Source organism: Triturus cristatus, chromosome 8 (assembly GCF_964204655.1).
Source record: "Triturus cristatus chromosome 8, aTriCri1.1, whole genome shotgun sequence".
Taxonomy (NCBI): domain Eukaryota; kingdom Metazoa; phylum Chordata; class Amphibia; order Caudata; family Salamandridae; genus Triturus; species Triturus cristatus.
Window position 1 is genome coordinate 736,469,206 of NC_140591.1, and position 12,869 is coordinate 736,482,074.

At 41.8% G+C, this 12,869-nt stretch overlaps 9 non-coding genes across 9 annotated transcripts; all 9 read left to right on the forward strand.

The window, feature by feature from the left end:
- Positions 1–429: 429 nt before the first annotated feature.
- Positions 430–501, forward strand: TRNAP-UGG (transfer RNA proline (anticodon UGG)). Its single transcript has one exon. It is a non-coding gene; the product is annotated as a tRNA-Pro (tRNA).
- Positions 502–773: 272 nt separating this feature from the next.
- TRNAV-CAC (transfer RNA valine (anticodon CAC)) lies at positions 774–846 on the forward strand. Its single transcript has one exon. It is a non-coding gene; the product is annotated as a tRNA-Val (tRNA).
- Positions 847–3,170: 2,324 nt separating this feature from the next.
- TRNAV-CAC (transfer RNA valine (anticodon CAC)) lies at positions 3,171–3,243 on the forward strand. The gene has a single exon. It is a non-coding gene; the product is annotated as a tRNA-Val (tRNA).
- A 2,323-nt stretch (positions 3,244–5,566) lies between these two features.
- TRNAV-CAC (transfer RNA valine (anticodon CAC)) lies at positions 5,567–5,639 on the forward strand. Its single transcript has one exon. It is a non-coding gene; the product is annotated as a tRNA-Val (tRNA).
- Positions 5,640–7,609: 1,970 nt separating this feature from the next.
- TRNAP-UGG (transfer RNA proline (anticodon UGG)) lies at positions 7,610–7,681 on the forward strand. Its single transcript has one exon. It is a non-coding gene; the product is annotated as a tRNA-Pro (tRNA).
- A 272-nt stretch (positions 7,682–7,953) lies between these two features.
- TRNAV-CAC (transfer RNA valine (anticodon CAC)) lies at positions 7,954–8,026 on the forward strand. Its single transcript has one exon. It is a non-coding gene; the product is annotated as a tRNA-Val (tRNA).
- Positions 8,027–9,996: 1,970 nt separating this feature from the next.
- TRNAP-UGG (transfer RNA proline (anticodon UGG)) lies at positions 9,997–10,068 on the forward strand. Its single transcript has one exon. It is a non-coding gene; the product is annotated as a tRNA-Pro (tRNA).
- A 2,315-nt stretch (positions 10,069–12,383) lies between these two features.
- Positions 12,384–12,455, forward strand: TRNAP-UGG (transfer RNA proline (anticodon UGG)). Its single transcript has one exon. It is a non-coding gene; the product is annotated as a tRNA-Pro (tRNA).
- Positions 12,456–12,727: 272 nt separating this feature from the next.
- Positions 12,728–12,800, forward strand: TRNAV-CAC (transfer RNA valine (anticodon CAC)). The gene has a single exon. It is a non-coding gene; the product is annotated as a tRNA-Val (tRNA).
- The last annotated feature ends 69 nt before the right edge of the window (positions 12,801–12,869 follow it).

Genomic DNA, 12,869 nt, shown 5'->3' on the forward strand with positions numbered 1-12,869 from the left:
GCAAGGAATGCTTTAGTCCAGCGATATGCAGTTTTTATTGCGCCTTGCATTCAGCAGGAAGATCTTTAGCTTGAATCTGTGGCCTAGGTATTCACCTTGGTATTTCTTTTGGCACAAAGTGAAGGAGTATTTGAGAGAAAATGCACAATGTGTTTCTTATGTTGTTATGAACAACTTGTTACTCTTTCTCATTAAGCTTCAGCCACTGCAGAAATATATAAATAAGGGCTGACTTCCTGTAAGACGTGTCCAAAGCTGGGACGGAATAAAAGGAGACACTTGTAAATGATAGTGCTATCGTTTGAGAAAGGGTAAGTTGAGACTGACTTTCATGCGTATTCACAGACCAAGCATCATAAAGATACCAGCATGATCTTCATTGCGGGCTTAGAGCCGGTATTAGCTTTTGAGAGGTAAGAGGATTTTGAGGGCTCGTTGGTCTAGGGGTATGATTCTCGCTTTGGGTGCGAGAGGTCCCGGGTTCAAATCCCGGACGAGCCCTTTTCTTGGTACTCTTTTCAAGTTGTTTTGAAGTTTGCGTTTCAAAACCAACATCAATTTTTTCTTTGCAGTAGTGGATAATTCTTTGCTAGAGTCTCATGCTTCAGCCCTGCCCAGTCTGAGCTAATACCAAACATCTGGTCTTGCATGGCATGTACGAGCGTTCAGCTAGGGATGTTGGGCAGGTTGCATGAAAGAAATCTAAAGCCAGAGGCCCATGGAATAGCCAGTTCGGAGCAGTTTCATTACAGAAAAATCAACTGTAGGTATCTGTTTCTGTAGTGTAGTGGTTATCACGTTCGCCTCACACGCGAAAGGTCCCCGGTTCGAAACCGGGCAGAAACAGTTGTTATATTGTGTTGGCTACAATGTTGATAGGTGCCGTTTTGCCATGGAATTGTCCAAGCCCTGAAGATTATTTCATGCAATCTCGTTCCAAGAAAGGGAATTCTCTCAAAACACTAAAGTAATCGGCGTGTGGATGTATCTGTTGGTTCTCAGACCTTGCTTTCAAAAGAGCCCTGCAATCGGTTCACTGCTCACCTAGAACAAGCATTAACATGGAGAATTGTTGGCACCAACAGGAATCTTATTTTAGTGGAGTGTTTCTGGCTTTGAGTGCAGAGGCCCTCGGCTCAATTCCAAGATGATCCTTCTCAAGGTGATGATACAAATGCATTGTCACCTTTACGTTTAATGTCAGAATCATTTATTTCCAGTTGGTGGTGTAAGAATGTTTGCAACAGTATGGCGATTTTTCCTAGCCATGCATGAATGAAAGCATATCACTCGCCTTTAGGTGTTTTTCTAATACATTGATATTTGCATCTTCCTTCCTAGCCTGCATGTTTGACTATCTTACAGGCTGCATGTAATAAGTATCACATCAGGGCCCTTCTTCTACTCAATTCACAACTGTTCTATCACGACATAGATAAGAAAGCTGCATCTGCTTTTGTTGTGTAGTGGTAATCAGGTTTACCTGACGTGTGAAAGCCCCATGCTTTGAAAGTACACAGTAACAAAGAAACCGATGACTTTTATAAAAAGGTGTCATGTGTGTCTCTTACTTTGCACAAAAAGTGCCAGAGATGACTTCATTTGCAGTCACTTGAAAAGTAGGGATTCTCCAATAAATGGTAAATGGTTGAAACAAATCTGAAGAAATGCATGACATACCTGTGTGTGTGTGTGTACGCATGTATGTATATATAGGGAGAGAGAGAGCGTCAATATAAACAGACTTTATTTCAATCAAGCTGTCTTTTCTATCCTTCAGGAGCAGAATGTTCTGATCATCAGCGCTCCAGAATGTAGTGTTTTCTTGGCAAGCATCACATATTGTGATGTGTTAGCTAAAAGTTCCATATCCTAGAGACTGATATATTCCTCTGTACTTGTACCTTGGGGATTCATCAAAACCTGGCATCATAAGCAGCTTTCTACTGCCACAGACTGGACAGCGAAACAATTTAAAATATCCCAGAAAAAGAAAATAAGCATGCTTAATCAGAGCTTTCTGGACAGGAAGGACATTTGAGCAAGTGAGGAATAAGCACTGCTTTTGTTAATTTGCATAGGCAGAATAGAGACTTCTGGGAAAAGGCCGAAATTACAGTCACAGAAAATGGCTGCATCTATAGAGAATGCTAAGAAGTGTTGGCAGCTTTTCCTCTGACCCTGGCCACTTTTACAAGCAATCCTATGATAGTCAGCAGGACCCACCCTAAAAAGGAAGGGGCATCCACTTGGACCCTTTCCACCTTTTCTAAATCTCGCCTGATCGAGCCTGATTGAGCACTGATTGAGCAGATAAGCACATGTCATTCTCATTTCAGAAAGGTATTGGTTAGCTTGCTGCTAGCAGCTCAGTTATGTTATGATGTTAGAGGCTATGCAAGGAATGCTTTAGTCCAGCGATATGCAGTTTTTATTGCGCCTTGCATTCAGCAGGAAGATCTTTAGCTTGAATCTGTGGCCTAGGTATTCACCTTGGTATTTTTTTTGGCACAAAGTGAAGGAGTATTTGAGAGAAAATGCACAATGTGTTTCTTATGTTGTTATGAACAACTTGTTACTCTTTCTCATTAAGCTTCAGCCACTGCAGAAATATATAAATAAGGGCTGACTTCCTGTAAGACGTGTCCAAAGCTGGGACGGAATAAAAGGAGACACTTGTAAATGATAGTGCTATCGTTTGAGAAAGGGTAAGTTGAGACTGACTTTCATGCGTATTCACAGACCAAGCATCATAAAGATACCAGCATGATCTTCATTGCGGGCTTAGAGCCGGTATTAGCTTTTGAGAGGTAAGAGGATTTTGAGGGCTCGTTGGTCTAGGGGTATGATTCTCGCTTTGGGTGCGAGAGGTCCTGGGTTCAAATCCCAGACGAGCCCTTTTCTTGGTACTCTTTTCAAGTTGTTTTGAAGTTTGCGTTTCAAAACCAACATCAATTTTTTCTTTGCAGTAGTGGATAATTCTTTGCTAGAGTCTCATGCTTCAGCCCTGCCCAGTCTGAGCTAATACCAAACATCTGGTCTTGCATGGCATGTACGAGCGTTCAGCTAGGGATGTCGGGCAGGTTGCATGAAAGAAATCTAAAGCCAGAGGCCCATGGAATAGCCAGTTCGGAGCAGTTTCATTACAGAAAAATCAACTGTAGGTATCTGTTTCTGTAGTGTAGTGGTTATCACGTTCGCCTCACACGCGAAAGGTCCCCGGTTCGAAACCGGGCAGAAACAGTTGTTATATTGTGTTGGCTACAATGTTGATAGGTGCCGTTTTGCCATGGAATTGTCCAAGCCCTGAAGATTATTTCATGCAATCTCGTTCCAAGAAAGGGAATTCTCTCAAAACACTAAAGTAATCGGCGTGTGGATGTATCTGTTGGTTCTCAGACCTTGCTTTCAAAAGAGCCCTGCAATCGGTTCACTGCTCACCTAGAACAAGCATTAACATGGAGAATTGTTGGCACCAACAGGAATCTTATTTTAGTGGAGTGTTTCTGGCTTTGAGTGCAGAGGCCCTCGGCTCAATTCCAAGATGATCCTTCTCAAGGTGATGATACAAATGCATTGTCACCTTTACGTTTAATGTCAGAATCATTTATTTCCAGTTGGTGGTGTAAGAATGTTTGCAACAGTATGGCGATTTTTCCTAGCCATGCATGAATGAAAGCATATCACTCGCCTTTAGGTGTTTTTCTAATACATTGATATTTGCATCTTCCTTCTTAGCCTGCATGTTTGACTATCTTACAGGCTGCATGTAATAAGTATCACATCAGGGCCCTTCTTCTACTCAATTCACAACTGTTCTATCACGACATAGATAAGAAAGCTGCATCTGCTTTTGTTGTGTAGTGGTAATCAGGTTTACCTGACGTGTGAAAGCCCCATGCTTTGAAAGTACACAGTAACAAAGAAACCGATGACTTTTATAAAAAGGTGTCATGTGTGTCTCTTACTTTGCACAAAAAGTGCCAGAGATGACTTCATTTGCAGTCACTTGAAAAGTAGGGATTCTCCAATAAATGGTAAATGGTTGAAACAAATCTGAAGAAATGCATGACATACCTGTGTGTGTGTGTGTACGCATGTATGTATATATAGGGAGAGAGAGAGCGTCAATATAAACAGACTTTATTTCAATCAAGCTGTCTTTTCTATCCTTCAGGAGCAGAATGTTCTGATCATCAGCGCTCCAGAATGTAGTGTTTTCTTGGCAAGCATCACATATTGTGATGTGTTAGCTAAAAGTTCCATATCCTAGAGACTGATATATTCCTCTGTACTTGTACCTTGGGGATTCATCAAAACCTGGCATCATAAGCAGCTTTCTACTGCCACAGACTGGACAGCGAAACAATTTAAAATATCCCAGAAAAAGAAAATAAGCATGCTTAATCAGAGCTTTCTGGACAGGAAGGACATTTGAGCAAGTGAGGAATAAGCACTGCTTTTGTTAATTTGCATAGGCAGAATAGAGATTTCTGGGAAAAGGCCGAAATTACAGTCACAGAAAATGGCTGCATCTATAGAGAACGCTAAGAAGTGTTGGCAGCTTTTCCTCTGACCCTGGCCACTTTTACAAGCAATCCTATGATAGTCAGCAGGACCCACCCTAAAAAGGAAGGGGCATCCACTTGGACCCTTTCCACCTTTTCTAAATCTCGCCTGATCGAGCCAATTGAGCACTGATTGAGCAGATAAGCACATGTCATTCTCATTTCAGAAAGGTATTGGTTAGCTTGCTGCTAGCAGCTCAGTTATGTTATGATGTTAGAGGCTATGCAAGGAATGCTTTAGTCCAGCGATATGCAGTTTTTATTGCGCCTTGCATTCAGCAGGAAGGTCTTTAGCTTGAATCTGTGGCCTAGGTATTCACCTTGGTATTTCTTTTGGCACAAAGTGAAGGAGTATTTGAGAGAAAATGCACAATGTGTTTCTTATGCTGTTATGAACAACTTGTTACTCTTTCTCATTAAGCTTCAGCCACTGCAGAAATATATAAATAAGGGCTGACTTCCTGTAAGACGTGTCCAAAGCTGGGACGGAATAAAAGGAGACACTTGTAAATGATAGTGCTATCGTTTGAGAAAGGGTAAGTTGAGACTGACTTTCATGCGTATTCACAGACCAAGCATCATAAAGATACCAGCATGATCTTCATTGCGGGCTTAGAGCCGTTATTAGCTTTTGAGAGGTAAGAGGATTTTGAGGGCTCGTTGGTCTAGGGGTATGATTCTCACTTTGGGTGCGAGAGGTCCCGGGTTCAAATCCCGGACGAGCCCTTTTCTTGGTACTCTTTTCAAGTTGTTTTGAAGTTTGCGTTTCAAATCCAACATCAATTTTTTCTTTGCAGTAGTGGATAATTCTTTGCTAGAGTCTCATGCTTCAGCCCTGCCCAGTCTGAGCTAATACCAAACATCTGGTCTTGCATGGCATGTACGAGCGTTCAGCTAGGGATGTCGGGCAGGTTGCATGAAAGAAATCTAAAGCCAGAGGCCCATGGAATAGCCAGTTCGGAGCAGTTTCATTACAGAAAAATCAACTGTAGGTATCTGTTTCTGTAGTGTAGTGGTTATCACGTTCGCCTCACACGCGAAAGGTCCCCGGTTCGAAACCGGGCAGAAACAGTTGTTATATTGTGTTGGCTACAATGTTGATAGGTGCCGTTTTGCCATGGAATTGTCCAAGCCCTGAAGATTATTTCATGCAATCTCGTTCCAAGAAAGGGAATTCTCTCAAAACACTAAAGTAATCAGCGTGTGGATGTATCTGTTGGTTCTCAGACCTTGCTTTCAAAAGAGCCCTGCAATCGGTTCACTGCTCACCTAGAACAAGCATTAACATGGAGAATTGTTGGCACCAACAGGAATCTTATTTTAGTGGAGTGTTTCTGGCTTTGAGTGCAGAGGCCCTCGGCTCAATTCCAAGATGATCCTTCTCAAGGTGATGATACAAATGCATTGTCACCTTTACGTTTAATGTCAGAATCATTTATTTCCAGTTGGTGGTGTAAGAATGTTTGCAACAGTATGGCGATTTTTCCTAGCCATGCATGAATGAAAGCATATCACTCGCCTTTAGGTGTTTTTCTAATACATTGATATTTGCATCTTCCTTCCTAGCCTGCATGTTTGACTATCTTACAGGCTGCATGTAATAAGTATCACATCAGGGCCCTTCTTCTACTCAATTCACAACTGTTCTATCACGACATAGATAAGAAAGCTGCATCTGCTTTTGTTGTGTAGTGGTAATCAGGTTTACCTGACGTGTGAAAGCCCCACGCTTTGAAAGTACACAGTAACAAAGAAACCGATGACTTTTATAAAAAGGTGACATGTGTGTCTCTTACTTTGCACAAAAAGTGCCAGAGATGACTTCATTTGCAGTCACTTGAAAAGTAGGGATTCTCCAATAAATGGTAAATGGTTGAAACAAATCTGAAGAAATGCATGACATACCTGTGTGTGTGTGTGTACGCATGTATGTATATATAGGGAGAGAGAGAGCGTCAATATAAACAGACTTTATTTCAATCAAGCTGTCTTTTCTATCCTTCAGGAGCAGAATGTTCTGATCATCAGCGCTCCAGAATGTAGTGTTTTCTTGGCAAGCATCACATATTGTGATGTGTTAGCTAAAAGTTCCATATCCTAGAGATTGATATATTCCTCTGTACTTGTACCTTGGGGATTCATCAAAACCTGGCATCATAAGCAGCTTTCTACTGCCACAGACTGGACAGCGAAACAATTTAAAATATCCCAGAAAAAGAAAATAAGCATGCTTAATCAGAGCTTTCTGGACAGGAAGGACCTTTGAGCAAGTGAGGAATAAGCACTGCTTTTGTTAATTTGCATAGGCAGAATAGAGACTTCTGGGAAAAGGCCGAAATTACAGTCACAGAAAATGGCTGCATCTATAGAGAACGCTAAGAAGTGTTGGCAGCTTTTCCTCTGACCCTGACCACTTTTACAAGCAATCCTATGATAGTCAGCAGGACCCACCCTAAAAAGGAAGGGGCATCCACTTGGACCCTTTCCACCTTTTCTAAATCTCGCCTGATTGAGCACTGATTGAGCAGATAAGCACATGTCATTCGCATTTCAGAAAGGTATTGGTTAGCTTGCTGCTAGCAGCTCAGTTATGTTATGATGTTAGAGGCTATGCAAGGAATGCTTTAGTCCAGCGATATGCAGTTTTTATTGCGCCTTGCCTTCACCAGGAAGATCTTTAGCTTGAATCTGTGGCCTAGGTATTCACCTTGGTATTTCTTTTGGCACAAAGTGAAGGAGTATTTGAGAGAAAATGCACAATGTGTTTCTTATGTTATTATGAACAACTTGTTACTCTTTCTCATTAAGCTTCAGCCACTGCAGAAATATATAAATAAGGGCTGACTTCCTGTAAGACGTGTCCAAAGCTGGGACGGAATAAAAGGAGACACTTGTAAATGATAGTGCTATCGTTTGAGAAAGGGTAAGTTGAGACTGACTTTCATGCGTATTCACAGACCAAGCATCATAAAGATACCAGCATGATCTTCATTGCGGGCTTAGAGCCGGTATTAGCTTTTGAGCGGTAAGAGGATTTTGAGGGCTCGTTGGTCTAGGGGTATGATTCTCGCTTTGGGTGCGAGAGGTCCCGGGTTCAAATCCCGGACGAGCCCTTTTCTTGGTACTCTTTTCAAGTTGTTTTGAAGTTTGCGTTTCAAAACCAACATCAATTTTTTCTTTGCAGTAGTGGATAATTCTTTGCTAGAGTCTCATGCTTCAGCCCTGCCCAATCTGAGCTAATACCAAACATCTGGTCTTGCATGGCATGTACGAGCGTTCAGCTAGGGATGTCGGGCAGGTTGCATGAAAGAAATCTAAAGCCAGAGGCCCATGGAATAGCCAGTTCGGAGCAGTTTCATTACAGAAAAATCAACTGTAGGTATCTGTTTCTGTAGTGTAGTGGTTATCACGTTCGCCTCACACGCGAAAGGTCCCCGGTTCGAAACCGGGCAGAAACAGTTGTTATATTGTGTTGGCTACAATGTTGATAGGTGCCGTTTTGCCATGGAATTGTCCAAGCCCTGAAGATTATTTCATGCAATCTCGTTCCAAGAAAGGGAATTCTCTCAAAACACTAAAGTAATCGGCGTGTGGATGTATCTGTTGGTTCTCAGACCTTGCTTTCAAAAGAGCCCTGCAATCGGTTCACTGCTCACCTAGAACAAGCATTAACATGGAGAATTGTTGGCACCAACAGGAATCTTATTTTAGTGGAGTGTTTCTGGCTTTGAGTGCAGAGGCCCTCGGCTCAATTCCAAGATGATCCTTCTCAAGGTGATGATACAAATGCATTGTCACCTTTACGTTTAATGTCAGAATCATTTATTTCCAGTTGGTGGTGTAAGAATGTTTGCAACAGTATGGCGATTTTTCCTAGCCATGCATGAATGAAAGCATATCACTCGCCTTTAGGTGTTTTTCTAATACATTGATATTTGCATCTTCCTTCCTAGCCTGCATGTTTGACTATCTTACAGGCTGCATGTAATAAGTATCACATCAGGGCCCTTCTTCTACTCAATTCACAACTGTTCTATCACGACATAGATAAGAAAGCTGCATCTGCTTTTGTTGTGTAGTGGTAATCAGGTTTACCTGACGTGTGAAAGCCCCATGCTTTGAAAGTACACAGTAACAAAGAAACCAATGACTTTTATAAAAAGGTGTCATGTGTGTCTCTTACTTTGCTCAAAAAGTGCCAGAGATGACTTCATTTGCAGTCACTTGAAAAGTAGGGATTCTCCAATAAATGGTAAATGGTTGAAACAAATCTGAAGAAATGCATGACATACCTGTGTGTGTGTGTGTATGCATGTATGTATATATAGGGAGAGAGAGAGCGTCAATATAAACAGACTTTATTTCAATCAAGCTGTCTTTTCTATCCTTCAGGAGCAGAATGTTCTGATCATCAGCGCTCCAGAATGTAGTGTTTTCTTGGCAAGCATCACATATTGTGATGTGTTAGCTACAAGTTCCATATCCTAGAGACAGATATATTCCTCTGTACTTGTACCTTGGGGATTCATCAAAACCTGGCATCATAAGCAGCTTTCTACTGCCACAGACTGGACAGCGAAACAATTTAAAATATCCCAGAAAAAGAAAATAAGCATGCTTAATCAGAGCTTTCTGGACAGGAAGGACATTTGAGCAAGTGAGGAATAAGCACTGCTTTTGTTAATTTGCATAGGCAGAATAGAGACTTCTGGGAAAAGGCCGAAATTACAGTCACAGAAAATGGCTGCATCTATAGAGAACGCTAAGAAGTGTTGGCAGCTTTTCCTCTGACCCTGACCACTTTTACAAGCAATCCTATGATAGTCAGCAGGACCCACCCTAAAAAGGAAGGGGCATCCACTTGGACCCTTTCCACCTTTTCTAAATCTCGCCTGATTGAGCACTGATTGAGCAGATAAGCACATGTCATTCTCATTTCAGAAAGGTATTGGTTAGCTTGCTGCTAGCAGCTCAGTTATGTTATGATGTTAGAGGCTATGCAAGGAATGCTTTAGTCCAGCGATATGCAGTTTTTATTGCGCCTTGCATTCAGCAGGAAGATCTTTAGCTTGAATCTGTGGCCTAGGTATTCACCTTGGTATTTCTTTTGGCACAAAGTGAAGGAGTATTTGAGAGAAAATGCACAATGTGTTTCTTATGTTGTTATGAACAACTTGTTACTCTTTCTCATTAAGCTTCAGCCACTGAAGAAATATATAAATAAGGGCTGACTTCCTGTAAGACGTGTCCAAAGCTGGGACGGAATAAAAGGAGACACTTGTAAATGATAGTGCTATCGTTTGAGAAAGGGTAAGTTGAGACTGACTTTCATGCGTATTCACAGACCAAGCATCATAAAGATTCCAGCATGATCTTCATTGCGGGCTTAGAGCCGGTATTAGCTTTTGAGAGGTAAGAAGATTTTGAGGGCTCGTTGGTCTAGGGGTATGATTCTCGCTTTGGGTGCGAGAGGTCCCGGGTTCAAATCCCGGACGAGCCCTTTTCTTGGTACTCTTTTCAAGTTGTTTTGAAGTTTGCGTTTCAAAACCAACATCAATTTTTTCTTTGCAGTAGTGGATAATTCTTTGCTAGAGTCTCATGCTTCAGCCCTGCCCAGTCTGAGCTAATACCAAACATCTGGTCTTGCATGGCATGTACGAGCGTTCAGCTAGGGATGTCGGGCAGGTTGCATGAAAGAAATCTAAAGCCAGAGGCCCATGGAATAGCCAGTTCGGAGCAGTTTCATTACAGAAAAATCAACTGTAGGTATCTGTTTCTGTAGTGTAGTGGTTATCACGTTTGCCTCACACGCGAAAGGTCCCCGGTTCGAAACCGGCCAGAAACAGTTGTTATATTGTGTTGGCTACAATGTTGATAGGTGCCGTTTTGCCATGGAATTGTCCAAGCCCTGAAGATTATTTCATGCAATCTCGTTCCAAGAAAGGGAATTCTCTCAAAACACTGAAGTAATCGGCGTGTGGATGTATCTGTTGGTTCTCAGACCTTGCTTTCAAAAGAGCCCTGCAATCGGTTCACTGCTCACCTAGAACAAGCATTAACATGGAGAATTGTTGGCACCAACAGGAATCTTATTTTAGTGGAGTGTTTCTGGCTTTGAGTGCAGAGGCCCTCGGCTCAATTCCAAGATGATCCTTCTCAAGGTGATGATACAAATGCATTGTCACCTTTACGTTTAATGTCAGAATCATTTATTTCCAGTTGGTGGTGTAAGAATGTTTGCAACAGTATGGCGATTTTTCCTAGCCATGCATGAATGAAAGCATATCACTCGCCTTTAGGTGTTTTTCTAATACATTGATATTTGCATCTTCCTTCCTAGCCTGCATGTTTGACTATCTTACAGGCTGCATGTAATAAGTATCACATCAGGGCCCTTCTTCTACTCAATTCACAACTGTTCTATCACGACATAGATAAGAAAGCTGCATCTGCTTTTGTTGTGTAGTGGTAATCAGGTTTACCTGACGTGTGAAAGCCCCATGCTTTGAAAGTACACAGTAACAAAGAAACCGATGACTTTTATAAAAAGGTGTCATGTGTGTCTCTTACTTTGCACAAAAAGTGCCAGAGATGACTTCATTTGCAGTCACTTGAAAAGTAGGGATTCTCCAATAAATGGTAAATGGTTGAAACAAATCTGAAGAAATGCATGACATACCTGTGTGTGTGTGTGTACGCATGTATGTATATATAGGGAGAGAGAGAGCGTCAATATAAACAGACTTTATTTCAATCAAGCTGTCTTTTCTATCCTTCAGGAGCAGAATGTTCTGATCATCAGCGCTCCAGAATGTAGTGTTTTCTTGGCAAGCATCACATATTGTGATGTGTTAGCTACAAGTTCCATATCCTAGAGACAGATATATTCCTCTGTACTTGTACCTTGGGGATTCATCAAAACCTGGCATCATAAGCAGCTTTCTACTGCCACAGACTGGACAGCGAAACAATTTAAAATATCCCAGAAAAAGAAAATAAGCATGCTTAATCAGAGCTTTCTGGACAGGAAGGACATTTGAGCAAGTGAGGAATAAGCACTGCTTTTGTTAATTTGCATAGGCAGAATAGAGACTTCTGGGAAAAGGCCGAAATTACAGTCACAGAAAATGGCTGCATCTATAGAGAACGCTAAGAAGTGTTGGCAGCTTTTCCTCTGACCCTGACCACTTTTACAAGCAATCCTATGATAGTCAGCAGGACCCACCCTAAAAAGGAAGGGGCATCCACTTGGACCCTTTCCACCTTTTCTAAATCTCGCCTGATTGAGCACTGATTGAGCAGATAAGCACATGTCATTCTCATTTCAGAAAGGTATTGGTTAGCTTGCTGCTAGCAGCTCAGTTATGTTATGATGTTAGAGGCTATGCAAGGAATGCTTTAGTCCAGCGATATGCAGTTTTTATTGCGCCTTGCATTCAGCAGGAAGATCTTTAGCTTGAATCTGTGGCCTAGGTATTCACCTTGGTATTTCTTTTGGCACAAAGTGAAGGAGTATTTGAGAGAAAATGCACAATGTGTTTCTTATGTTGTTATGAACAACTTGTTACTCTTTCTCATTAAGCTTCAGCCACTGAAGAAATATATAAATAAGGGCTGACTTCCTGTAAGACGTGTCCAAAGCTGGGACGGAATAAAAGGAGACACTTGTAAATGATAGTGCTATCGTTTGAGAAAGGGTAAGTTGAGACTGACTTTCATGCGTATTCACAGACCAAGCATCATAAAGATTCCAGCATGATCTTCATTGCGGGCTTAGAGCCGGTATTAGCTTTTGAGAGGTAAGAAGATTTTGAGGGCTCGTTGGTCTAGGGGTATGATTCTCGCTTTGGGTGCGAGAGGTCCCGGGTTCAAATCCCGGACGAGCCCTTTTCTTGGTACTCTTTTCAAGTTGTTTTGAAGTTTGCGTTTCAAAACCAACATCAATTTTTTCTTTGCAGTAGTGGATAATTCTTTGCTAGAGTCTCATGCTTCAGCCCTGCCCAGTCTGAGCTAATACCAAACATCTGGTCTTGCATGGCATGTACGAGCGTTCAGCTAGGGATGTCGGGCAGGTTGCATGAAAGAAATCTAAAGCCAGAGGCCCATGGAATAGCCAGTTCGGAGCAGTTTCATTACAGAAAAATCAACTGTAGGTATCTGTTTCTGTAGTGTAGTGGATATCACGTTCGCCTCACACGCGAAAGGTCCCCGGTTCGAAACCGGGCAGAAACAGTTGTTATATTGTGTTGGCTACAATGTTGATAGGTGCCGTTTTGCCATGGAATTGTCCAAGCCCTGAAG